Genomic DNA, 26,232 nt, shown 5'->3' with positions numbered 1-26,232 from the left:
CTCAATTCTCTTCAGTCTGAAGGACAGTAAAACTTAGTACATCCCTTCTCTGTATCTCTTAGCTGGGAAACATCAATAAAGATGTGAATTGGAAGAATTCTTAGATACAACCTCATGCGATCATCCCCATCCTCCCCAAAGAAGAGTTCCTTGGTGTGAGTTCCTGAGAGGAACTTTCTTTCTTCTAGAAAACTCCCAGGACAGGATCAACTCACCATTTTATAAATAGTCTTAACTTGTGACTCAGCTGGTAAAGAATCTGCCCAAAATGTGGGAGACTTGGGTTCCATCCATGGGTTGGGAAGACCCCCTGGAGAAGGGAAAGGCCATCCACGCCAGTATTCTGGCCTTGAGAATTCCATGGACTGTATATAGTCCATGGGGTCACAAAGAGTCGGGCACAAGTGAGCAATTTTCACTTTCACTTTTACTGTTGTATAGTTTCTCCCTATAGAAAGCTATGAACTGTTTCAATCCTGACCCTGAATCTGTCTTAAGAGTCAAACAAAATTAAGTTTACTAATTTTGCCACATGATAGATCTTTAATATTTTTCTTTTTCAGGCTTAAATAACCTTAAACAGATTACTCTGTCAAGAAAGAAAAGGTTAGAGGTGGAGAGTAGGGAAAACTGGATGAAGGTGGTCAAAAGGTACACACTTCTAGTTAAAAAATATGTAAGTACTGGAGATGTAATGACTATAGAGATAACGATAGTTAACTGTATGGTATATTTTGAAGGTTGCTAGAAGAGTAGCTCCTAAAAGGTCTCATCAAAAGAAAAAAATTTTTTTGGCCTGGAATTGTATTTAATTGAATTTTAAAAATTCACTCAACATAAATTAAGCACTTTGAAGTGAACAATTCAGTGGATTTAGTATATTCACAATGTTGTATAACTGTCACCTCTGTCTAGTTGCAAAACATTTTCATCAGCCAAGAAGGAAACCGTCTATGAGGAAATGGATGTTAACTAAACTTATTATGGTAATCATTTCATAGTATATGCACATGACATTATTAAGCAGTACACTTTAAACTTATACAGAGCTATGTATCAATCTCAATGAAACTGAAAAAATGGGAGAAAGTGGCATGGAAAAATGTAAAGTAGCAGTTGTTTCTTTTTCCAGGATGGGCTTCAATTACCAAACAGGTATATTGTCAAATCAGAATAATAACTTTGCAGTTCCTCTTTACATCTAAGGCAGAAAAGGCTCAACTGTCTGGACACCTGGACTAATAACTTCATGGTGTCCAAGCACTATTATTCAGTCAAAGCACTAATGAAAAAATTCAACTAAAAACAAAAAACAGTCTTTCGTAACAGCCACCTGTGGAATATGGTCACACATTCCAACTTAAGTTGTAGGGAGTCATATGGTTTCCTTCACTCATTGGGAAACAGGAAACTTTGAACTTTAGATTAAGACATCCATAAAATAGACAGTGATTAATGCACCCACTTTTAAGAATTTTGACAGCCATTTCCACTGAGACTATTGGTCTCTTAAAGATGTGTGTAAAACAAAGTAATTCTTCCTCTAAGGAAAGAGGAAGCAGCAGAGGAAAAGCTACAGTAGACCTTATACCGGCTGCCTATCCGAATCTCTTTCTCCCACACTTCTCTAGCCCAGATTTCCTCTTCGTGTTTGCCTTCCTCTGAGGACATGATCAGCAAAGGTGATCCTAACCTTGAGTCCTAAGAGGTGGATCCTAATTAGCTAGACTAATCATGGTAATTCTGTTTTCTTTTGTGACTGGGTTGGGAAGGGACAAGTGACTCAATTATTACCAGCTAGACATGAAAGGACTTTGTTGGGTGGGTGGCTTTAAAGAAAGGCCATTGTATTAAAAAAAGAAAAAAAAAAAAGGCCACTAGAGAAATGGTTTTCTTCTGCTGAAGGTTGTCTTCTGTGTAGATGATGCCTGGACTGCAACAACCTACCAACACACGGAGAAGGGTGCATCAGAGAGAATAAGCTAGTAATGAGAGGTAGAGTGTTACTTACAATTCTATACTTAAGACCCATCACAAGATACACGGAGCTCAAATCTGTATTACTTTGCCGGGGTTCTCTTTTGTTCTATAATTTTAACTACAGTCACTTCTAGCCCTGTAATCCTATGCAGAAGGCTCTCTTTATCTGTTGGGGCGTAAGGATCCCTGGAAACAATTTTTTCTGGGCCAAAACAAAGCAAAAGTTGCAGCCAAGGGACAAGATAATTTATTAGCAGGAAGAAAGGAAGAAAAGAAAGGTCTTTAAAGAGCAAAAATAAAGTCAGCAGATAAGAGTTAAAAGGCAAAGAAGCAATTTCCGCTGTGGATGGCTTATTCCAAGAAGAAAGGAACTATTTCATATATAACTTGACTAAAACAAAGCAAGACAGTAAGCTCCCAAGAGAGCCTAGATGTGTGCTTCCCTGCAACCTATTTATGCACATTGTACATTTCACCCTGGCAAATATTACAATTTTAAGGCAGAGTGTCTCCTGAGGACACTCAGTGGCTCAAAGCTGCACAGAGGGACTGTCAGAAGCGAGGGGCAAGGAGTGGGAGTGAGGAAATAGGATGATACAGGAGAAGATGATTGGAAGCCAAGATGTGGCAATTTTTTTCAGGGAGAATATTGCATATTCCCCATAAATTTTTTGACTGCCAAGGTAAGTACCTTCCAGAGCACAGAGAGATTATATATCCTTCCATCAACTCTATAAAAACCTTCTAGGCATTGTGCCAAAAAGAATATATAGAGGATATTCAGAGATAGAAGGGCAATTTAATTTTCTTCCTTTTAATCTATGACCAGGTAGAGAGAATGCAAGAAAGAAGAAAATAACTAGAGGCTAAAAATTCTGACTTACTCTGTGGCAAAATCCCTATAAGCTTTCTAATCCTTTTCTAATTTATACATCAACAGTAAGTTACTCCCAACTGATACTCATATTGAAAAAATATTTAAAATCTAGGGGCTCAGGAGAATGAATAAAAAAATTGTGGTATATTCATACAACAGAATACTATTCAACAATTTAAAAAATTGGTATCTTTTGGTATCTGCTTTCCTCTGAGGACACATGATTAGGGAAGGTGACCCTATCCCTGAGCCCCTAGAAGGTGGATCAATCGTGGTAATTCTGTTTCTTTTTTGAGACTTGAGAAGAAATAACTGATTCAATCACCACTGACTCCACTGGCTGTATACTGACATACACAAAAATATGCATGGATTTCAAAACTGTATGGTAGGTAGAAGAAAGCAAATCTCTTTCCCTAAAAATATAGACTATGTAAATCCACTTACATGAATTTGAAGAACAGGCAAAACTACTCGACAGTGGTTTAAATCAGAAAGGTTTGGGGGTAAAATACTGATTCAAAAGAGACATAAGGGATCCTTTAGGAGTGATGGAAATATTCTGCTTTGTTTGGGGTAGTGGTCACATGGGTGTCTAAATGTCAAAACTTAGTTATTAACTGAGTGCTTAATATTTGTGTATTTTAGTGTATGTTATTTAAGCACATATACACAAAGAGAAAAAAATGCCCTTAGGAGTCAAGATAGTGGGGACAAAATATTCATAGGTTTAAAATGACAGGTTAAAAACAAAACAAACTGTCCAGATACTCATGATGGCTTAGCCTATTCATACACTCCGACACTGGAGTTAGGACAAAAGGAAAAACCATTAATGTTTATTGAGCATAATTATGAACCTGGTGACTTTATGCACTTCAAATCATATCCACAAGAGTAATTAAGGAATTTGCCCAAGGTCACACTACTACTAAATGACAGAATCAGACCTATGGTGCTGACACCAAAGTCCACATTCTTTCTATGACTCTGATTACTGTTTCTATACATTACTTTAATCCTGACAAAACGTTAGGGTATTTTTCAGGTGAAGAAACCAAAGCTCTGAGGAATTAAATAACTTTCCCAAGTTAATACAATGAGGGGGCAAAGGCAAGATTCTAGCCTAGCTGTGTCTGATCCCAAAACCAAAGTTCTAGGTGTCCCAAGGTAGACATTCAAAAGTGTTCTGGGCCATGAAGTATGGGACGGAAGGAGTGCCCAGATCCAAGGTCTCCCTTCAGAGGGACATATTTTGAGGCTTGCAAACTCTCCTATTTTTTGCCTCAATCTGAGTCACCTCTCAGGACTTTAAATTTTTTATAGTTTATAGAGAATATCTTGTTTGATCTTCTCAAGGTATAAAATATCATCGTTTAATAAATAAAATACATTGTTGAGGGCCATACAGTCTGTAAAAGAAGCTAGAATTCAAACCAGGTCTTCTTGATTCCAAAATCCCATGTTCTTTCCACTATAGTGTCTAAAGGACAAAAAGCAAAAAAGTATAGTAACTGTATGTCTGAAAAGGAAAATTGGTTCAACTGCCCTTGGGACAAGGACAAGAAAGAAGGCTGTACTGAGTTATGAGAGATACAGGTCCAACCCTCCCTTCTCGTCAAAGAGACAAAGCAGAATATGAGGGAATAGAGTATAAAGTACTTACGGAACATGTAAAGCTATAGCTATATGACAGTCACCAAGTCTTTTAAAGATTTCAGAAGTCAAATATCATAGGTTTCACTAGTACTAAGCCAATAAAAGCAACAACAACAACTGTGCCAATCCTCCAAGTCAGGGAAGCATGAGAAAACCATTCTACTCTATAAATGCAAAAAGATTCACTGGTGTGTAAGGGAGGCCACAGGAGTTGGCTGATGTTCACAGCAATTCCTTAGGCAAAGTAAAGAGAGAAACAAGATTAAAATGTTCTGAACATGTACTCTCTTTCTTTGCTCAGTATCTGTTATGGTTGAACTTGCCCCAAAATGAGAGCTGCAGGTGCTCTGATTAATGGACTGAAGTGTCAGTTGGGCTTCATTATAGTTTTATCGGCTTCTCTACATTCTTGGCCAAAAATGCTCTTTTATTTCCTTGAGCAAAATAGAACAAATCATATTTCCTCCTCTTTCAAACAAAAAGCAGCAGTGCTCCAACAGTGGAGCACCTCTACTACTTCCATTTTCTTTAGTTTTATCACAGTAATGCCACTATGTAGAAAATAACACAGAATTTTAGAAATGGAAAAGACTTTGAAAGTTCACACTGTCTTTTCCCACATCCTGGCAAAACTGCTCCCAACTAAACCCAGACAAGACATGCTAGGAAAGGAAACAAAAAAAATCACAATTTACCTACTGCTTATGGCATTTCAAGATGCCTTCTCCTGCAAACCTGAACACCATGCAGCTAAGTGTGTATTGCCCACTGTGATGAACTCAGAGGTCAATGTTACCACCTATCAGGTGGAGAGGGCACCTAAGCCAACAATTTAGTTTTAAAATAATCTTTCAAAATCTAAAACTGAATGTGAGTTTGGCCAGAGAAATAAGGTAATAACAATCTAATTTCACATGAAGGAACTGGAAAACTTTAAGAATCATTACTCCTTAAGTCTCCGCTACAAAGGAGAGCCTACTGTTCATTCCCCAATATCCAATCACCTCTTTCTTAATACAACTATTGATTTTCAGTTGGGCACGTGGCTGACTGTAAAAATGTTATACATATTCTAACTTTCATTATAGCTAAAAATGAGTGTGTGACTAGGTTCTGGTCCATGGGATATGTAAGTAGAAAGAAGTATTATTATGGCTGGATTGTGTCCTCTTAAAATTCACATGCTGAAGCCCTATCCACCCCCCTAACCCCAGTACTTCAGAATGTGACTGTATTTGGAGATAGGGCCTATAAAGAGGTGATTAAATTAAGGAGATCAGTCCTGGTTGTTCATTGGAAGAACTGATGTTGAAGCTGAAACTCTAATACTTTGGCCACCTCATGTGAAGAGTTACCTCATTGGAAAAGACCCTGATGCTGGGAAGGATTGGGGGCAGGAGGAGAAGGGGACGACAGAGGATGAGATGGCTGGATGGCATCACCGACTCAATGGACATGGGTTTGGGTAGACTCCGGGAGTTGGTGATGGACAGGGAGGCCTGGCGTGCTGCAATTCATGGGGTTGCAAAGAATCAGACAGGACCGAGTGACTGAACTGAACTGACTGTAAGGAAAAGGCTGAGCATCATTAAAGGGTGAGTTAGGCATGGCTTCCCCTTCAAGGATCACTGCCTTGTTGTGGCGAAGGGGCGCGCATAACTCTATAAAGCCATGAGCCATTCTGTGCAGGGTCACCCAAGATGGACAGGTCATAGCAGAGAGTTCTGACAAATGTGATCCACTGGAGGAGGGAATGCAAACCACCTCAGTATAACTGTGAGAACCATGAGAATCTTGCATACTGGGCTTCAGCATTATGTGAACCAAGAATTTCCAGATGTCCAAACTGGGTTTAGAAAAGGAAAAGGAACTAGAGATCAAGTTGCCAACATTCACTGGATTATACAGAAAGCAAGAGAATTTCAGAAAAACATCTATCTCTGTTTCACTGACTACACTAAAACCTTTGACTGTGTTGATCATGAAAAACTGGAAAGCTGTTAGAGAGGTGGGAATATCAGACCATCTTACCTGTCTCCTGAGAAACCTATCTGTAGGTCAAGAAGTAACAGTCAGAACCCTGTACAGAACAACTGATCGGTTCAAGACTGAGAAAGGAGTACGACAGGACTGTTTGCTGTCACTCTGTTTAACCTATACACTGAGCACATCATGAGATATGCCAGAATCAAGATAGGCGGGAGAAACATTAGAAACTTCAACAACCTCAGATATGCGGATGATACAATTCTAATGGCAGAAAGCCAAGAGGAGCTAAAGAGCCTCTTGATGAGGGTGAAGGAGGAGAGTGAAAGAGCTGGCTTAAGACTAAAGGTTACAAAAACTAAGATCATGGTATCTGGCCCCATTACTGCATGGCAAATAGAAGGGGAAAACATGGAACTAGTGACAGATTTCCTCTTCTTGGGCTCCAAAATCACTGCAGACGGTGACTGTAGTCATGAAATCAGAAATCAGAAGACTACTGCTTCCTGGCAGGAAAGCAATGACAAACACACCTAGACAGTGTGTTGAAAAGCAGAGACATTACTCTGCCAATAAAGGTCCGTATAGTCAAGGTTATCGTCTTCCCAGTGGTCATGTACCGTTGTGACAGCTGGACCATACAAAAGGCAGAACGGCAAAGAATCGATGCTTTTGAACTGTGGTGCTGGAAAAGACTCCTGAAAGTCCCTTGAGCAGCAAGGAGATAAAACCAGTCAATCTTAAGGGAGATCAACCCTGAATATTCACTGGAAGGACTGAAGCTGAAGCCCCAGTATTTTGGTCATTTGATGTGCACAAACGACTCATTGGAAAAGTCAATGATTCTGGGAAAGATTGAGGGCAGAAGGAGAAGACGGCATCAGAGGATGAGATGGCTGGAAGTCATCACCAATGCAATATGAACTTGGGCAAACTCCAGGAGATGGTGAGGGACAGGGAGGCCTGGTGTGCTATAGTCCATGTGGTCACATACAGTCGGACACAACTGGGTGACTGAACAACAGTAACAAGGGATGGCTTTCACAGTTCCTTCTTCTACCTGATTACTCAGTCTTTTCAGGTCTTTACTCAGATGTCATCCCAGGGAGCTTTTTTCTGGTCACAATAACTAAAATTACAAAATCCCAAATACTTCCCATCCTATTTTTCTAAGGCCTCCCCCACAAAAAGTTAATCAGATACCAAACAGATTTTTTGCTCCTCTCTGCTTAACAGATGAATCTGAAGTTTGGTTTTACTCCTCTGAGACAGAAAGTAACAGCATGAGAGGTTCACAGCTCATTTACAGAGACTCAAATGGTTCAAAGGAGGGGAACAGACTCATGGACCTTTTGAGGTCTCTCTCAATCCTTCAAATCTGTAAATAGCGAAGCATGGGAACGCTGGAGGAGAGAAAAACAAGACCCATCACAATTTCTCAAGTATTCCTGACACAAAATGTAAGAAGAAAAACACAATACTCTTTTTTCATTTGCAAGATCTAGAAGGAGTACTTTCTTTATATGAATGAATCATTTTCAGCCATAAGGTACAGAGGAAGATCCATGCCATGATCTGTCGTGACAAGGAACTAACACTGAGTTAAGTGAAATCTCGCTCTCTTTTATGTTGATAAATATGAACACGCTAGAGAAGTGAAGATGGAGAACTCAGAAGCTGCTCCCAGATCATTCTCTAACACCAGATCAAATAATGTGCAATATAACATTTACATGGACTATCATATCAGAGTGGAAGAGAAAAAAGAAAAAACAAGAAAAAAAGCTGCCAATTTCTGACTCAGCTCTAAAGCTACCAAAATAAGCAAGGCAGCTTCAGATATCCAGACAAATCTCCTCTAGTCTAGAGGCCAGAGTTTGGCTTAGACTTGGCATAAGCCCAACTGACTGCAGCAGCAGCTCAATTCACAGACAGGTGAAAGGTATTTCCCACCATATTTTCTCCCAATCAAATCAAAGCAAGAAGATAATGTATTATTACAACTGTTTACATTAAACAGCAAATTTTGAAAGGGAAGAGAAAACCATCTTATACCATTCTTGAAACAATTTAGTTCAGAACTCTATGTACAGTATTAATGTCATATATCACTGAATAAATGAATTCTGCAAGGTTAAATGATGATGTATTTATGTTCTAACTGCTCATTGGCCCGGGGTCAGCCAATCTAATCCAGGACTCCATGGCAACAGGCTCTATCACTAAGAGCTACAAGATGATATTCACCTTGCCACCACCTTTTTTTTTTTTAATAAAACATTTTTCACAGAAACTGCTGCAAATATTGTCAAAGAATAGTCTTCACAGGCAAATAAGAAATGCTGATATACTAAAAATGAATAGTAGGGGGAAAAAAGTGAATAGCAATGACAATGAATCTATGCAAATAACAAGGGATGTCCCAAACTTCAGAAATCTTGTTTAGTTTCAAAGGAGAAATTCACGAATCTTTGCACTGTGAAAAATCATCAGTAGGAAAAATTGTGGGATTAGTATAAGTAAAGTGCTGCCTAGCTGAAATTCCAACATTGAAGCGTCCCGTGCCACAATGTATGGAGAAAGGTAAACATTTTAAGACTGCTAATCATTGTAATGAAACTGTGTCATCTGCAGACATGTATAGACCTAGTGACTATCATAGAGAGTGATGTAAGTCAGAAAGAGAAAAATAAAAAATGCACACTAATGGAATCTAAAAGAAAATGATACAGATGATCTTATTTGCAAAGCTGAAATAGACACAGACATAGAGAACAAACTGTATGGATGTCAAGGTGGAAAGGGGTGGGTGGGGTGAATTGGGAGGTTGGTACTGACATATAAACACAACTATGTATAAAATAGACAACTAATGAGAACCTTCTGTGCAGCACAAGGAGCTCTACTTGGTGCTCCGTGGTGACCTAAATGGGAAGGAGGTCCAAAAAGAGAGGGGATATATGTATATGTATAACTGATTCACTTTGCTGTACAGCAGAAACTGACATAGCAGTATAAAGCAGCTATATTAAAAAAAAAAAAAAATTCTCCTAACCTTCTTAAGAGGGCTTCCCAGGTGGCTGAGTGGGTAAAGAATCTGCCTGCCAATGCAGAAGATGCAAGAGATGTGGGTTTGATCCCTGGGTCAGGAAGATCCCCTGGAGGAGGGCATGGTAACCCACACAAGTACTCTTGCCTGGAGAATCCATGGACAGAGGAGCCTGGCTACAGATCATGGGGTCGCAAAGAGGAGGACACGACTGAAGCGACTGAGCACAACTTTTGTAAGTTTCCCATAACTTTCTCTGAAATGTTAAAATGAACATCCAACTCCACAGATTTCAGGCTCTTATTTTCCATATTCTCAAATCACAGTCAGTTTATACAATTTCTGTAATTCTGTATCTGTTTTCTTTTCAACACTCCCCTATCTCATCACCCTCCACTATCCATAGAGAAAAAATTGCTAGGTCCAAATGAGGAAATTCAGTAGTTTCCGGCCCCCACCCCCAATTCTGTAGCTTTGCTTTCCATGGTTTCAGTTACCCAGTCAACTGTAGTCCAAAAATATTGAATGGAAAATTCCAGAAATAAACAATTCATAAGTGCTGTTCTGAATAGCATGATGAAATCTCAAGCCACCCCACTAAGTCCTGCCCGAGACAGGCATCACCCCTTTGTCCATCATATCCCACTTGTCAGTTACTTAGCAGTCTTCTCAGTTATCAGATTGACTGTCATGGTATCACAAATGCTAGTGCTCATATTAGCCTTATTTTACTTAATAATGGTCTCAAAACACAAGTAGTAATGCTGGCAATTTGGATATGCCAAAGAGAAGCCATAAAGTGCTTCCTTTAGGTGAAAAGGTAAAAGTTCTCAACTTAATAAGGAAAAAAAAAAACATGCTGAGGTCGTTAAGAATGAATCTTCTGTGAAACTGTGAAAAAGGAAAAATAAAACTGTGCTAATTTTCCTGTCACACCTCAAACTGTAAAAGTTATGGCCAGTGCATGGTAAGTGCTTAGTAGTTAAGGTGGAAAAGGTATTACATTTGTACAATAAGATATTCTAAGAGAGAGAGAAAACTTTTACTAATATAGTTGCCTTTGTTAACCTCCTACTATGTCTAATTTATAAATTAAACTTTTTCATAGGTATGGATGCCTAAGAAAAAGTACATAGTATATACAAGCCCTGGTACTATCCAGGTTTCAGGAATCCACTGGGGGGTCTTGGAACATATCTCCCATGGATAGGGAAGATCTACTGTAATATATTTGCTCTTCACAGTCCCCATATGTCCCAATTCCTTCTCCCTCTGGTGCAGATCTCCTTGAAGTGAAGAGGATTCAAGACAATTATAAACTAGATACGGAGACTAGACCAAAAAGCACATCCTTCTCCCTAGTGGTGCTCATTAATATTCTAAAACCCACCTGATGTATTGTAAGGTATCCCCCTTTCCTCACATGCTTTTGCCAGTAATTGATACAACATCTCTGTAATAAGCAACTCTGGGCCACATCTTTTGGTATATGGAGGTAAGTGAATGCTAAGAAGTAGACAGAATCTGAGGTGTCAGGGTAGAAATTTAGCTGGGAAACATTTTCATTTGGTTCACACTGTTGGATTTTTGGTTTTAACAGTGGTAAAATATATATAACACAAAAATTACCACTTCAATAGTTTTTAAGTGTAAATTTCAGTAGTATTAAGTACATTCACATTATTGTGCCTTCTGGAAGAGAAAATGGTCTCAGGCACACAAGCCATGATGTTAAGACTACAGTCATTTCTTCTGTGACTATTTACTAAACATGTATTTATTGTACAAGTCACATATTAAGAACTATAGTTATTATGAAGAATAAATAGTCAAATTTTAAGAATATCTGACACTACTGCTCAGTAAAAATAGCCACGTGTATTTCCAGAATGTTTTTCATGTGTTGAAAGTAGCTTCTTAGATGCACATCTCAGTTCCCAAGCAAGTCCAAAGTAGATAGAAGTCTATATTTCTTTTTTTATCATCAGCTGAGTTCCAAGAGGTCCATAAGTGTAGATTAACATGAGAAGCAAAGGAAATTCTTAACTGTTTCAAGCTTCCTAAGAATTTTTAAGGAAACAACCCGGAAAAAGGGGATAAAAGCAACCTGTAGTGGGACTCATAAATTATATCAAAGCTAAAAAAATTTTAAATCACTGCAGAAAAATCATTCCTAGGCCCCCTCTACATCAGTTTCCTTTACACCTTCATTCGAGAACACCAAAACATTTCACTCTGGTCCTGAAAGTTGTTTTGTTTTGTTTAATATCCTAGGCCAGACAAAATCCTACACGTCTCACTGATGTTCCTGTCCAATATGAAAGGGTTCTGATCCAAGAGGAGATCTTCCTCAGTACATAGGAGCTATTGTTTTTCAAGCATTTAACTGCATTCCAAACACTATGCTTAGGAATTTACAGGTCATCATTTATTTTCACTTTAACAGATTCTGAAATTTTACTTACAGATGCGAAGGCAATGGCACCCCACTCCAGTACTCTTGCCTGGAAAATCCCATGGACGGAGGAGCCTGGTAGGCTACAGTCCATGGGGTCGCTAAGAGTCAGACACGACTGAGCGTCTTCACTTTCACTTTTCCCTTTCATGCACTGGAGAAGGAAATGGCAACCCACTCCAGTATTCTTGCCTGGAGAATCCTAGGGACGGCGGAGCCTGGTGAGCTGCCGTCTATGGGGTCGCACAGAGTCGGACACGACTGAAGCGACTTAGCAGCAGCTAACAGAAAGACTTTTATGATTAGAGAAGTACTATAGGCTTTATGGGCTTCCCTGGTAGCTCAGCTGGTAAAAGAATCTGCCTGCAATGCAGGAGATCCGGGTTCAATTCCTGGATTGGAAAGTTATCCCTGGAGGAGGGCATGGCAACCCATTCCAGTATTCCTGCCTGGAGAATCCCCATGGACAGAGGAGCCTGGCGGGCTACAGTCCACGGGGTCGCAGAGTCGGACATGACTGAGCAACTAAGCACACACATAGGCTTTATACTTATAGAAAAGACACACAAGTAGAAATAGAAAAGAAAAATCACCCATATTCTGTAGCTCAGAGATAACTGCTATCAATAACACCAATGTTTTGAGGTATGCTTTTTAAAACTTGGGTTTCCATATTCAAATGGAATTTGGATGTTCAGATACATTTGGATGTTTCTACACCTAACAATTTTTATGTAACTTACATTATACAGAACATTTTAAAAATACCACGCTTTTTTCTACTACTAGAACTGTGACTATTTCTACCATTATTAATTACTTTTACCAACTATCCAATATTCTACTACATACTGGTACCATGATTTATTTAACCATTTCCTTCTTACTGGATATTCAGGAAGCTGTTTATTTTTATAATAAAATAAAGCTGTGATGGGTATCTGTGCACCTAAATCTTTATTCACATTTCTCATCAACGCCCTAGGATAAATATGTCCAAGAGTCTTGGAGATAAAAAAATTTCCCCCTTAGTTCATTCCAGAAGCAAGGCCAGTCACATTATCTAATTATAGTGTTTCTCAACGTTCCCCCAGCAACACATAATGTCCACTTAGCACATCCCTTGGCAGTGGCTGGACTTTGAGGACATTCACCTGGGCAGTGCTTCTTACTTTTTATTTTTCTTCAACTTATACCTTCCTTTTTAATAATATTAACTCTCCTTCCCCATATAGTCCACTAGTAAAGATATGTACCCAGTACTCCTTAAAACTCACTAGCCTAAGGAAATTAATAGGGAAGAAAGAAAACTTTACATATAAAGCTATTTTCTTCACAGTAAATGTTGCACACATTACTAGCTATCGTCAGTGTACATTGGTAGTCTAGAGAGCAATCAAAAGGGGGAAGGAAGCCTCAAAAACCACAAAAGAGTAATACTCTAAGTCTTTAATATAAAATTAAAAGAAGGTAAATGAACATGGACATACTGGGTATTTTAATATTTGTGATTTGATATTTGGTCCATTTACGATCCTAGAATTTTTTAACATGGCAAAGGAAACAGTCACAAGCCCAGGAAGCTATCTTAAAGGTTTTACATGAATTAACTCTTAATCTTCAAAACAATCCTAGGAGATGGATACTATTATTATCTTCATTTCATGTATTTTACATATGTGGAAATGGAGCAGTTAAGTAATCTGTCCAAGGTCACAAAACCAGCAATTGGCTTACCTAGGATCTGAACTCAGGCAGCCTAAATTCAGAGTCCAAGCATTTAGCTACTGTCTATGCTTTTCCAGAACAAGAAGTTCCTAAACAGGCTACAAATCAGTGAGTGTAGGTGGGCTAGGGGTACTTCCCTGATGGCTCAGCAGAGTAAGGCCTGCAATGCAGGAGACAGGGGAGGCACCGGTTCAATCCCTGGGTCAGGAAGATCTCTTGAAGGAGGAAAATGGCAACCCACTCCAGTATTTCATGGACAGAAGAGCTTGGAAAGATACAGCCCAAAGGTTAGCAGAGTCAGACATGACTGAGGGACTAACCACACATACCACAGGTGGGCTAGGAGAGGAGAACTTCTGAGAGAAGTATTTACAAGGTAACTTTTAGGCACAGAAACAGTCCCTCTCAATGTTGCTGGAAAGTTCTTCCAACATATATTATATTTTAATTATCACAAACAAGGTGATGCTAAACATCTTTTCCAAAAGCAGTTTTTGATCTTTTTCTTTTCTTGAGGGGATGGGAGAAGTGAGTGAAAAAAGGATAAAAAGAAACAAACCTTACTTCAACATTTTTTCAGTTTTTCTTTCCTAGACCTTTTCTAAAATCTTGATGGTTAGAAAACAAAGATTAAATAAGAAGGTACTTTTAGTTGAAACAAAAAGATCTCTCAGTAAATTTTCCAATGCTAATGACGGAAATATTTAAGAAAGACTTTGGGCCTATCCCACCCACTCCCAAATGGAAGGAAAACCAAGTTAACAAAACCGTCATCTTTTAACTTCACAGAAGCTTTCTTCCCCCTCAAAGGCTATTCCTGTCCTCGTTGCAGACAGGGAACTGCTCCCAGTGACGTCAGAGCAGTCTCCTGGCAACGATTAATGAGGGTTGTCCACCACAGGGGTTTCCTGAAAAGCTAGCAAGAAATTATCCACATATCTGCTGCAACATTTAGATGCAAGGATGCGGTGGAATTTCTATTAACCCTTATAGCCCCGGTCTCTTGCAAGCTTCTAAATAGTTTATTCTTTCAGAATGCTCTTGGCTTACCCAAGAAGGGTATTTCTTTACTTCCCCCTGCTGCTGCTACTTCCCCCTACTTCTCTCCAAATAAAATTAGAATTTTGTTAGTTTGAAATATTTATGGCTATAATAAATATTAATACAACTGAACTGCCATAAAAATAGGACTGTATAATGTAAGCTAAAAGCAGATATTACTCTTTTCACTTTACCCGGAGAACTTAGAATAAATGAAAGCACAGAAGAGAAAAGGAGATCAGGATAGAAAATAAGCCAGCAAGTTCTTAAAGGCACTTTTCAACATATTGTATCCACACACATATTGGATCAAAATACAGGCAAATATTCCTAAAATATTCCTAGGCTCTAGTCTACTGCAAATTTTTCACATTGGCCTCTGCAGGCAGCCCTCCAGAGATCAGATTATTAAAATAGAGTTGCATAAAGAGAAAGTGGAAGTCCAAAAACTTAACCCAAAAAAAGGTAAGTTAGATGCACACCTAAGAGTATAACAATTTCTTCCTAAATCTTTGCTTTAGCTTCATACATTCAAACTGAGAGTTTCACTCTAACTACTGTGGCAAGCAATTTTATATAACTATCTATTTTTGAGATCTGAGAAACAGTGTACAAACCTCCTGCTCAGGATCAGCGCAAATAAAGTAGAAAAATTTCAAATTCCAAAACCCAACCTAGAATTACTCGTGTTTGGTAGGTTCAAGAAATCTCTTTATGAGCCCCCTTTTCATTCCATACTTAGAAAAGGCAATTAAGTAAAATTCATTAGTAGCAGGACATAAAGGGTTAATTCAGGCACTCTGCTTCAGCAATCCTGACTTTGCGCTCAGCCTATTCTAAAAGGAAAGAAACAAAATAGCATCCCTGTCATTAACAACATCCCACTCTGGCTTCAGTTCTGTTCAATGGTACCCAGTTATCATCAAGGCATAGATGGGAGAACGCACCGCTTCAGATGGATTTTTTCTTCTTCCTCTCTCTGTCCCCTCCCTTTCAGAAGAAAAAGACTGCAAACAAAATCACTACGTCACTGGAGGTAGAGGGAATCCCATCTCTACACCCTTTAGAAACCAAGGGCAGCAAACAAAAACAAACCAATTATAAGAAACAAACAAGTAATCCAAAATAAGAAGCAGTAAACCCACAGGAAATTCTTATGACAACCTCAATGTCACAAGGCATGTTTCACTAAAAAGGCTGAATAAATTCTCCTTAGATGTTCATAATCAAAAAAGCTTCCTAGACACAGCAAAGGCGACATGTTTCTTTTTAACACATTTAAAGACTAGGGGACAGTTATGTAAAGACATAGGACAGAGAGACATATTTACCACCTGGGTGTGGATAGCTGTGGAATGACACAGTGAAAGATATTTATAGGGGATTCCCCGCTTCCTGCAATGTGCGTCAATAGCATCACCGAAAAGAACAGAAATCACCACTATTCTCATAAGCTAAATCTGAATGAAGCATCACTTGAAATAGCCATAGAAAAGGTAGAATCGGACTACAGAAAAGTTCTAGCATATCTAATTTTAAAAAGATTTTAAAGATAAAAAACAAAAATCCTCACAAATTTAACACTTGAAAATTATCTTATTTCCCTAAATGTATTATACAGTTAAATTGGTCAAGATACAAAAGATATCTTTCTAGCTTTTCCCCTACCCAGTCTGTGGAGTTCAAGGACTTTTACATAAAAGAGAGAAAATTATCCAAAACTCACCCCAGATGGATCTGCACTTAAACCAACAGCGAGCTCACATTATTAATGGAGACCTCATTGTAAGAATCTGTTCTGCCGGAATTTTGCAGGAAGAAATTCCTTCTGGGAAACCTGTGCCTCTTCCCCGCCCACAGTCCCCTCCCACCCCCTTCACCCTTGAATGAAACGCTACTGATCCTTGCTGCTGCGTCTCTAGCAAGCTAATTGCTCTGACAAGCAGCTCTGAAGCAGACCATGGCCCAGCTGTTCAGAGGGATGTCACCTAGAGCTCTGCCAACAGTCACACTCACATGTGCGCGCGCAGGGAAAGACACAAACACACACACACACACAGAGGCTATAAGAGCACCCCCTTCTACCTCCTCTTCTCGCTCTCATTCAAGCACTTCAGTGACATGCCTGCTTCCACACTGCTCGGAGGATAGTTTTTAAAGACACAGCACCAGCTCTTTTCTGCTATATATGCCGAGATGCCAAAACAGTCTTATTAGAGAAGAATAATGAGTTGCGGATGTGTACTGAATTTTAAGTTCATGTTTAAACTTATTTTGCCGTTTTCTCACCTGCAAAATAACTGAAGTCAGAGAAATGGTCTTTGCCTAAAAGCTACTGGGCTGGACTTTAGAAACTAAGGGCAAATCTACATAAAAAGAATTTTCTTTTCAGCAAGCTATATTTAATAATCATTTTTCAGTTTGAACACAGGATACTAACTAGTAGCTATCTGTTCCTTCTCCCATATCTGCCCCCCGAATGATGGGGAAAAGACTGGCTATAAAATGAGTGTAATGAGGAAACCATGAAGGTATCTTACTAACAGAACTGATGAAAAAGAATGAGAATACAGCACATGGGTGGAGATGAGGATAACAAGATAAAAATGAAGTGGTACAAAAGACACCAGGAAAGAAGAGTAATAGTTCTTGAAAGTATGTATGGCTCTGGGACGTAATTTTTAAGAATTAAAAAAATTTAAAAATTAGATCCTAATTTTTAAAAGCCTAACAAAAGGGAGTAGGCAAGTAACAGACATTGTAGGTGGTGCAAGGTCTGCAAAATCATGAAGTAAAATATAAGTGGGGTTCAGACATCCTGAGAAAAACAATAAAATCTGTGACAGAGACACAACTAGTCAGTCATTCATACAAACATGTCTGCTCTGTGTTTGTGTTCTTACTACAGGCCAAACACTATGATGAGTTCTAGGAATATAAGGTAAATAAATTAAAGGTCATATGGAAGAAGGAAAAACAGGGAGGATTCTGGCTTTTACTCTGAATGAGATGAGAAGCCACTGGGGGTTTTGAAAAAGCTGATCTTGAAGGGCCAAATGGACCACAAAAAGGAATCTGGCTTTTACACTCAGTGAGATGAGAGGCCACTGGAAGTTTTTAAGAGAAATGGCATGTTTCTGACCTATATATATATTTTTCTGCCTCCAAATTTTTGTTTGAGAAGTTTCTAACATACAGAGAATTTTCAAAAATAGTACAAGTCACCCAGATTCACATATTTAGTACATATGTGCTACAGTATGTATACATTCTTTTCAGAACTATTTGAGATGTTCTCATAATGACCTTTCATACCTAAAATAATTCACCATGTATCTCCTAACAGTTTGAACTATGAGAACAGCCACCAACCAAGCCCTATATGGGGGCTTTCCTGGTGGCTCGAACAGTAAAGAATCCACCTGCAAAATAGGAGACCCAGGTTCACTCCCTGGGTTGGGAAGATCCCCTAGAGGAAGAAATGGCAACCTACTCCAGCATTCTTGCCTGGAAAATTCCATGCACAGAGGAACCTGGTGAGCTACAGTCCATGGGATCACAAAGAGTTAGACACAACTGAGCAACCAACACACACACAAGTCCCATATGAGTTAATGGGTAGTGCACATGCAAAGCAGATCTAAATAGCGCTGCAAAAGCTAAGAAAACTGAAACAACTTTGTAATCACCATCCACTGGAGGCTGGACAGACTTTGCAAGCTGAACCCAACCAGGTCAAGTGTCTGCTAAAATAAAAGTCAACATTCGCCACAGTATTTAACAAGATCCAGATCCTTATAATATTCAAAAATTTTAGGATATGATCCAAAATTACTTAGAATACAAAGAAGCAAAATAATCTCAATCTGCACAGGAAGAGAGATGAATAGATGCAACATGGAGTTGACATATATGAAGAAATTATCTGATAGCTATTAAATCATCTATTACAAAAAATGTTGCCAAAATGTAGAGAAATCACTCCTGAAACTAACAGAATGTTTCAGGGAAGAAAGAGAGGCTATAAAAAGGAACCAAATGGAAATTTTAGAACTAAAAAATAGAGCAGTAAAAACATAAACACTCACTTGATGAGTTCAATAGCAGAACAGAAATGAGAGAAGAGTCAGTGAATCTGAAGACAGATCAAATTCCAATTGAAGATAAATCAAATTTCAATAGAAATACCAAATATGAATCATACCAAATATCAACAATAAAGAGAAAAAAGATTGAGGCAGGAAGAACAGATTATCACAGGCCTGTAAAATAATACAAAAAAGCCTAATATCTGGGCTATCAGTATCCCAGAAGCAGGAGAGAAAGTATGGTGAAACAATTTAAGAAGTAATGGCTACAAGCTTCACAAACTTGACAGAAGACATAAACCTACAGAGTTAAGAAGCTCTGAAATCCCCAAGCAGGATAAACACAATAAAATCCACTCCTGGATTCATCACAATCTAACAGCTTAAAAACTACAGACAAAGAACAAATCTTGGAAAGTAATAAGACAGAAATGATGCAGGACTTACTAAGGGAACAATGACCTGAATGACTGCATATTTCTCATCAGAAACTATTAAGACTAGAAGGAAGTAGAGTAACATGCTTAAAGTGCTTAAAGGAAAGAACCATAAACACAGAATCCTATGTCCAGAGAAAAGACCCTTAAGTAATAAAAATGACAAAGAAGAAGAAAAACTAAGAGAACTGTCAGCAAACCTACTCAAGAATGACCAAAGAAGGTTGTTCAAACAAGTGGGAAACAATACAATAAGACTTGGAATACCAGGAGTGAGGGAAGAAGAACAAAAATGCTGAATGTCTAGTTACATATAATATTCTTCTCCTATTTAGTTCTTTAAAACATATTTCGATGTTTGAAAACAAGAACTGTAAGATTATCTCATTAAGCTTTCAATGTATGTAGATAAACGTAATGGACAGGACAACTGTAACATTAGAGGCGACAGGAAAAGAACCTGGAAAGGTTTTGACACTCCAACTGAAATGGTGAAATAGTAAGTCTAAGCAGATTGTTAAAAGTTACATGTGCACAGAAAGGCTACCCACTCCAGTATCCTGGCCTGGAGAATTCCATGGACTGTATAGTCCATGGGGTCGCAACAAGTTGGACACGACTGAGAGACTTGCACTACACATACACATACGTATATGTGTATCTGTGTTTGCATGTGTATTCTGAGAGAAAAAAGAGCAAGCGAGAGATCCCTAGAGCAACCAATAAAAAACTATATAAAGATAGCCAAAACCTTAAACACAAACATGAATAATTAAAAGACAAGCATGAATAATTAAAATGGAATACTACAAAATGTTCAAATGACTCAAAAGGCAGGAAGAAGGGATCCTCAGAGTTTAAAAATAGAAGCAACAAAAACCAAATTAGATGGTACACCTAAATCTAAAATATCCATAATTACATTAAATGTAAATGGTCTAAAAATGACAATTAAAGAGGGACTGTTCAAATAAATTACAAAGTCACTTCAAATATAGTGATATAGGTGAGTTAAAAGGAAATGGAATAAACTATTCTGTATGATACTTTAACAGTGGATACATGACATGTATTTGTCAAAACCCAGAGAACTGGACAATACAAAGAGTGAAACCTAAATTAAACTACAGACTTTAGTTAACAATAACATATCACTATTGGCTCATCAACTGTAACTCACGTACCACAGTAAAGCAAAATGGTTATTAACACATTATTGACCAGAGATGTATGAATATGTCTTTTATTACCCAAATGTTACTGACTGGAGATATTTCAATATTCACTTATGTAACAAATTGCCAGCCACAGGCATTAGTTTCTGAAAAATCCCCCAGTAAATAATACGTTAACAGGGAAACCATGCGTCTATTGGAGAAGAATGGCATATGGGAACTCTGTGTACTTTCTGCTCAATTTTTCTGTAAACCCAAAATTGTTCCAAAAAATAAACTCTATCAATTTAAATTTTAAAAGGTTGACAAAGACACACTATACAAATACTAGCCAAAAGAAGCTGGAAGGTCTAAATCAATATTAGACAAAGTAGACTCCAGAGCAAAGAAATCACACAGATGAAGAATATTACATAATGACAAAAAGGGACAATTCACCAAGATGACAACAACTCTAAACATCTATGCACCTATCAACACAGCTTCATAATACACAAAACAAAAACTAATAACTGAAATGAAATATTGTTGTTGTTGTTTAGTTGTTAAGTCATGTCTGACTTTTTTGTGACCCTATGGCCTGCAGCTCGCCAGGCTCCTCTATCCATGGGATTTCCCAGGCAACCTCTGGACTAAGTTGCCATTTCCTTTTCCAGGGGAATCTTCCCAACCCAGGGACTGAACCCATGTTTCCTGCATTGCAGGCAAATTCTTTACTGATGAGCCCCAGGGAAGCCCTGAAATGAAAAACAGACATGCACAATTACAACTAAATATTTCAACATCCCTCTTTTAGGAATAGACAGAACCATTAGATCAAAAATCAGCAAGGATACAGGGCTTCCCTGGTGGCTGAAGGGTGAAGAATCCGCTTGCCAATGCAGCAGACACCAGTTTGATCCCTGGTCAGGGAAAATTCCACATACTGCAGAGCAACTAAGCCCATGTGCCACAGCTACTGAGCCTGTACTCTAGAGCCTGGGAGCTGAAACTACTGAGTCTGTGTGCCACAACTACAGAGGTTCATGTGCCTAGAGGCTGTACCGCGCAACAAGAGAAGCTAACGCAATGTGAAGCCCCAGCACTACAACTAGAGAGTAGCCCCCACTTGGAACAACTAGAGGAAAGTCCTCACAGGAATGAAGACCCAGCACAGCCAAAAATAAATAAATTTTAAAAATTACTTAAAAAAATTAGCAAGGATAAAGAACTGAATAGAATCATCAAACAATAGGATCTAGTTGACATTTACAGAACACTCCAACTATAAACAAAATGCATATTCTTTTCAAGTGCTCATGAAACATCACCAAGACAGACCATATATGCCAAATCATAAAACAACCTGAACAAATTAAAAAAAAAAAACCCTGAAATCATACAAAGTATCATCTCTGAAAGTCACTCAGTCATGTCCAACTCTTTGTGATCCCATGGACTGTACAGTCCATGGAATTCTCCAGGCCAGAATACTGGAGTGGGTAGCCTTTCCCTTCTCCAGGGGATCTTCCCAACCCAGGGATGGAACCCAGGTCTCCCGCTTTGCAGGCAAATTCTTTGCCTGAGCCACAAGGGAAGCCATCTTCTCTCACCAAAACGGAATTAAATTAGAAATCAATAATAAATATATAACAGGTCCATCTCCACACACTGAGAAATTAAACACCACACTTTAGGCTTTCAGTTTAAGATGGCGGAGTCAAAGGACATGTGCTCATCTCTTCTCGCAAGAGCACCAAAGTTGCAACTAGCTGTTGAACATCCATCGACAGGAGGATACTGGAACTGTAACAGGTGGCAAAGTGGCAGGGCACAACTTTTGAAAGAATGACATGGATCCCTTTGTAGTTCATGAGCGTGATGATTGGGTGTTCACGCTGTTGCGTGACATGTGCTTCCCTGCAAACCTTGTTACCACACCAGCACATTACCCGTCTGACGTGAAAGAAAAAAAAAAAAAGAAAGAATGACATGGCCCAAGGACACAACATAAACTGATTAGAATCAAATGGGACCAAGATAGCAGACAAGACTAGACCTTGATCCTGAATCAGCAAGTGAAATGACACACCCAGAGGTGACAGTTCCAAGGCACTGTTAAAAGACCAAGGAGTGGGCGGTGGCCCAAATCCAGGAAATCTCTGCTCCTTCCCCAAAATAGATGGACTAATCCTCCCACTCATTAGCATAAGAAATTACCCAGCCTATAAAAAACTAACCATGCCGCATTTCATAGCCACCGCATTTACTCTCTGCAATGGCCCACACTCTGTCTGTGCAGTGTGTTTCTCTCTGTATCTGAATAAATCCACTTCTTACCTATCACTTAGTCTCTCACTGAATTCTTTCTGTGATAAGACATCAAGAACCTGAGCTTCATTAGGTCCTGAAACCAGGTACCATGGGTTTTGGCTGGGTTCGAGTCACAGCCATGTGGGTTCAAGTCCCAAGCAGGGTTTTGGCTGGGTTTGAGTCCCAGCCATGTGGGTTTAAGTCCCAAACTGGGTTTTGGCTGGGTTTGAGCCCCAATCTGTGGTAAATGGTTTCAGAACCCACTAAAAAAAAAAGATACCCACGTCCAAAGACAAAGAAAAAGCTGCTGCAAGATGGCAGGAGGGACACAATCATGATAAAATCAAACCCTATAACTGCCGGTTGGGTGATCCACAAACTGGAGAACAATAATACCAAAGAAGTTCTCCCATTGTTGTGAAGGTTCCAAACCCCACGTCAGGCTTCCCAGCCTGGGTATCTGACAAAGAGACTAGGAATCCCCAGGGAATCTTGTCCTTGAAGGCCAGCAGGATTTGATTATAAGACTTCCACAGGACTGGGGTAAACAGAGACCCCAGTCATGGAGGGCACAAACAAAATTTTGCACACACCAAGACCCAGAGGAAAGGAACAGTGACCCCACAGAAGACTGAACCAAAACTACCTGCTAGTGTTTGGAGGGTCTCCTGTAGCAGTGAGGGTCCACAGGGGCTCACCACAGGGACAGCGGCATTGGCAGCAGTAGTTTGAGAAGGTCCCTCCCTGGCTTAAGTCCTCTCGGAGGTCACCATTAACTACCACAAAGCCTGCAGATCCCAGGGCTGGGTCACCTCAGGACAAACAACTCCCAGGGAAGGAGCGAAACTCCACCCATCAGCAGATAATTGGATTTAATCATCTTTATTGAAGAAGGCCTTGCCCACCAAAGCAAGACCCAGTCCCTCCCATTAGGAAGCTTATACAAGTCTCTTAGCCTCCTCCATCAGAAGGCAGACAGAAGAAGCAAGAAGAACCAGTCTTTTATTTTTCTAAGACCACTCATAATAAAAGCATCAACAAACTAGGAATAGAAAGAAATTTCCTCTTGTCTGATAAAAGGCATCTATAACAAACCTACAGACTGATGCCTTCTCCCTTAGATTAGAAAAAAGGCAAGGTTGTCCACCACCACCACTGGTATTCAAAATCATACTCAAAGTCTCAGCTAGTACAAAAAGCCAAGAAAAAGAAAGGAAAGGTAAACAGATTGGCAAGGAAGAAATAAAATCTGTTTCCCATCACAGACAACATAATTGTGCACCTATAAAATATCAAGGAATTCACACACACACACACACACACACACAAAAACACTCCAAACCTAGAACTTGTAAACATTTTTAGATGCTTAGAAAGATCACAGGACATAAAATCAACACTGTCAATGCCAAGTCAATAAAATTTACATACACTAGCAATGAGTAACTGAAAACCAAAACTTAAAAAACAGTATCATTTATGATTGTTGCCCACCAAAATTAAATAATTAGGCATGTACTTTGCAAAACATGTAAGGGTCTGAACCCTGAAAACTACAAAACACTGAAGAAAAAAATGAGACCTAAGTAAGTGGGGAGACATACCATTTTCTAATCTATGTCACTGACTAGAAGAGTCAACACAACAAAGATGCCAATTCTACCCAAACTGATCTATGGATTTAGCATAAATCTACTCAAAATTCCAGCAGGATTTTTTGTAGACACAGACAAACTAATTCTAATATTTATATGGAAAGGCAAAGGAGCAAAATAGCAAAAATGATTTTGACGAACAAAGTTGTAGGAATTATATTACCAATTTTAAGACTTACTATAAAGTTACAGTAATCAAGATGGTATAGAATTGGTGAAGGAAAGAACATACAGATGAACAGAACAAGAGAGTCCAGAAACAGATCCATACAAACATACTGTTTTTCTTACAAAGATGCAAAGGCAATTTAATGGAGGAAGTACAGCCTTTTCAACAAATGGTATAGAAGTCACTGTACATTCATATGCAAAATAAAAGAATACTGACTTTAACCTTATACTTACACAAAAATGAACTCAAAATGGATTGGTCTAAATGAAAAATGTAAAACTTAAATGTTTATTAGAAAACATAGAAACAGTAAATCTTTGTGACCTGAGATTAGGTAAAGGGTTCTCTAAAGATACCAAAATCACAACACAAAAAAGAAAAAAATCAACAAGCTGGACTTTATCAAAATTAAAATCTTTTGTTTTGCAGAAGACACTGCTAAAATAAAAAGATAAGCTACCAGATGGAAGAAAATATATGCAAATTATGTATCCAATAAATGATTTGTATTCAGAATAAAGAACTCTCAAGACTCAATGATAATAAAATAACCCAATTTTTAAATGGGCTAAGGTTTTAAATATAAAATATTGATACTTCTGGCAAAGATATGGGGCAACTGGAACTCTCATACATTGGTAAAGCCACTCTGGATAGCAGTTTGGCAGTTTCTTATACAGTTAAAATACACTTACCATATGACCCAGCAATCCCATCCTAGCTATCTGACTTGTTGCTGCTAAGTCGCTTCAGTCGTGTCCGACTCTGTGCGACCCCATACACGGCAGCCCACCAGGCTCCGCTGTCCCTGGGATTCTCCAGGCAAGAATACTGGAGTGGGTTGCCATTGCCTTCATTTAACTTAGAGAAAAGAAAATCTACGTTCATACAAAACCTGTGTAAGAATGTTTACAGCTGATCTATTCATAACTGCCAAAGAAAAAAAGGAAACAACCTAAATATCCTTCAATGAGTCAATGGATAAATTGTGGTATATTCATACAACTGAATTCTATAGTGCAGTAAAAAGGAATAAACTAATGATACATACAACAACTTGGATGAAACAAGATATTAAGCTGAATGAGACCAACCAGTATCAAAATGTTGTATATTGTATGATTCCACTTACATAACGTTTTGGAAAAGTCAAAAATTATACGAACAGTAAACAGATTAGAAGTTGCCAGAGTCTGGGGATGAGGAAAAGAGACCAACTACGAGGGGCAAAAGGGAACTGTTTGAGGTGATGGAATATTCTGTGTCTGGATTGTGGTGATAGTTATAAGATGCTATATATCTGTCAAAATTTATAGAAATGTTCACTTAAAAAGGGTAAATGTTACTCTATGTAAAATTATCTTATAAACATGACTTTTATAAATAAGAAAAATAATCAAATAGGGGTAATCAATGACTGGAGGTATGTAGATTGAACAAGAACAGTAGAATGTTGATGATTATTGAGGGGTACATGCGAGGATTTGTTATAATAGTCTATTTACTATGTATTTTTGAAAATTTTCATTAAAAAAAAAGGCCAGGAGAACCAGCGAAGGAAACTGAGAAGCAGTGGCCAGTGAGAAAGAAAACTGTGATGTTTTGGAAGCCAAACAAAAAAGCATTTCAAGGAGAAGG

At 38.6% G+C, this 26,232-nt stretch overlaps 1 protein-coding gene and 1 non-coding gene across 51 annotated transcripts in view; one reads left to right on the top strand and one right to left on the bottom strand.

Moving 5' to 3' along the window:
- The window catches only part of R3HDM2 (R3H domain containing 2), a 170,046-nt gene that overhangs the window by 47,733 nt on the left and 96,081 nt on the right, over positions 1 to 26,232 (bottom strand). The window lies entirely within an intron of this gene.
- On the top strand, positions 22,312 to 22,416 carry LOC145504138 (small nucleolar RNA U13). The gene has a single exon (XR_014052119.1). It is a non-coding gene; the product is annotated as a small nucleolar RNA U13 (small nucleolar RNA).

Source organism: Giraffa tippelskirchi, chromosome 4, assembly GCF_054371585.1.
Source record: "Giraffa tippelskirchi isolate mGirTip1 chromosome 4, T2T-mGirTip1v1.2.pri, whole genome shotgun sequence".
In the NCBI taxonomy this organism is placed as follows: Eukaryota; Metazoa; Chordata; class Mammalia; order Artiodactyla; family Giraffidae; genus Giraffa; species Giraffa tippelskirchi.
The sequence above is the reverse complement of the archived record's forward strand: the minus strand, read 5'-3'. Positions and strand labels throughout refer to the sequence as shown.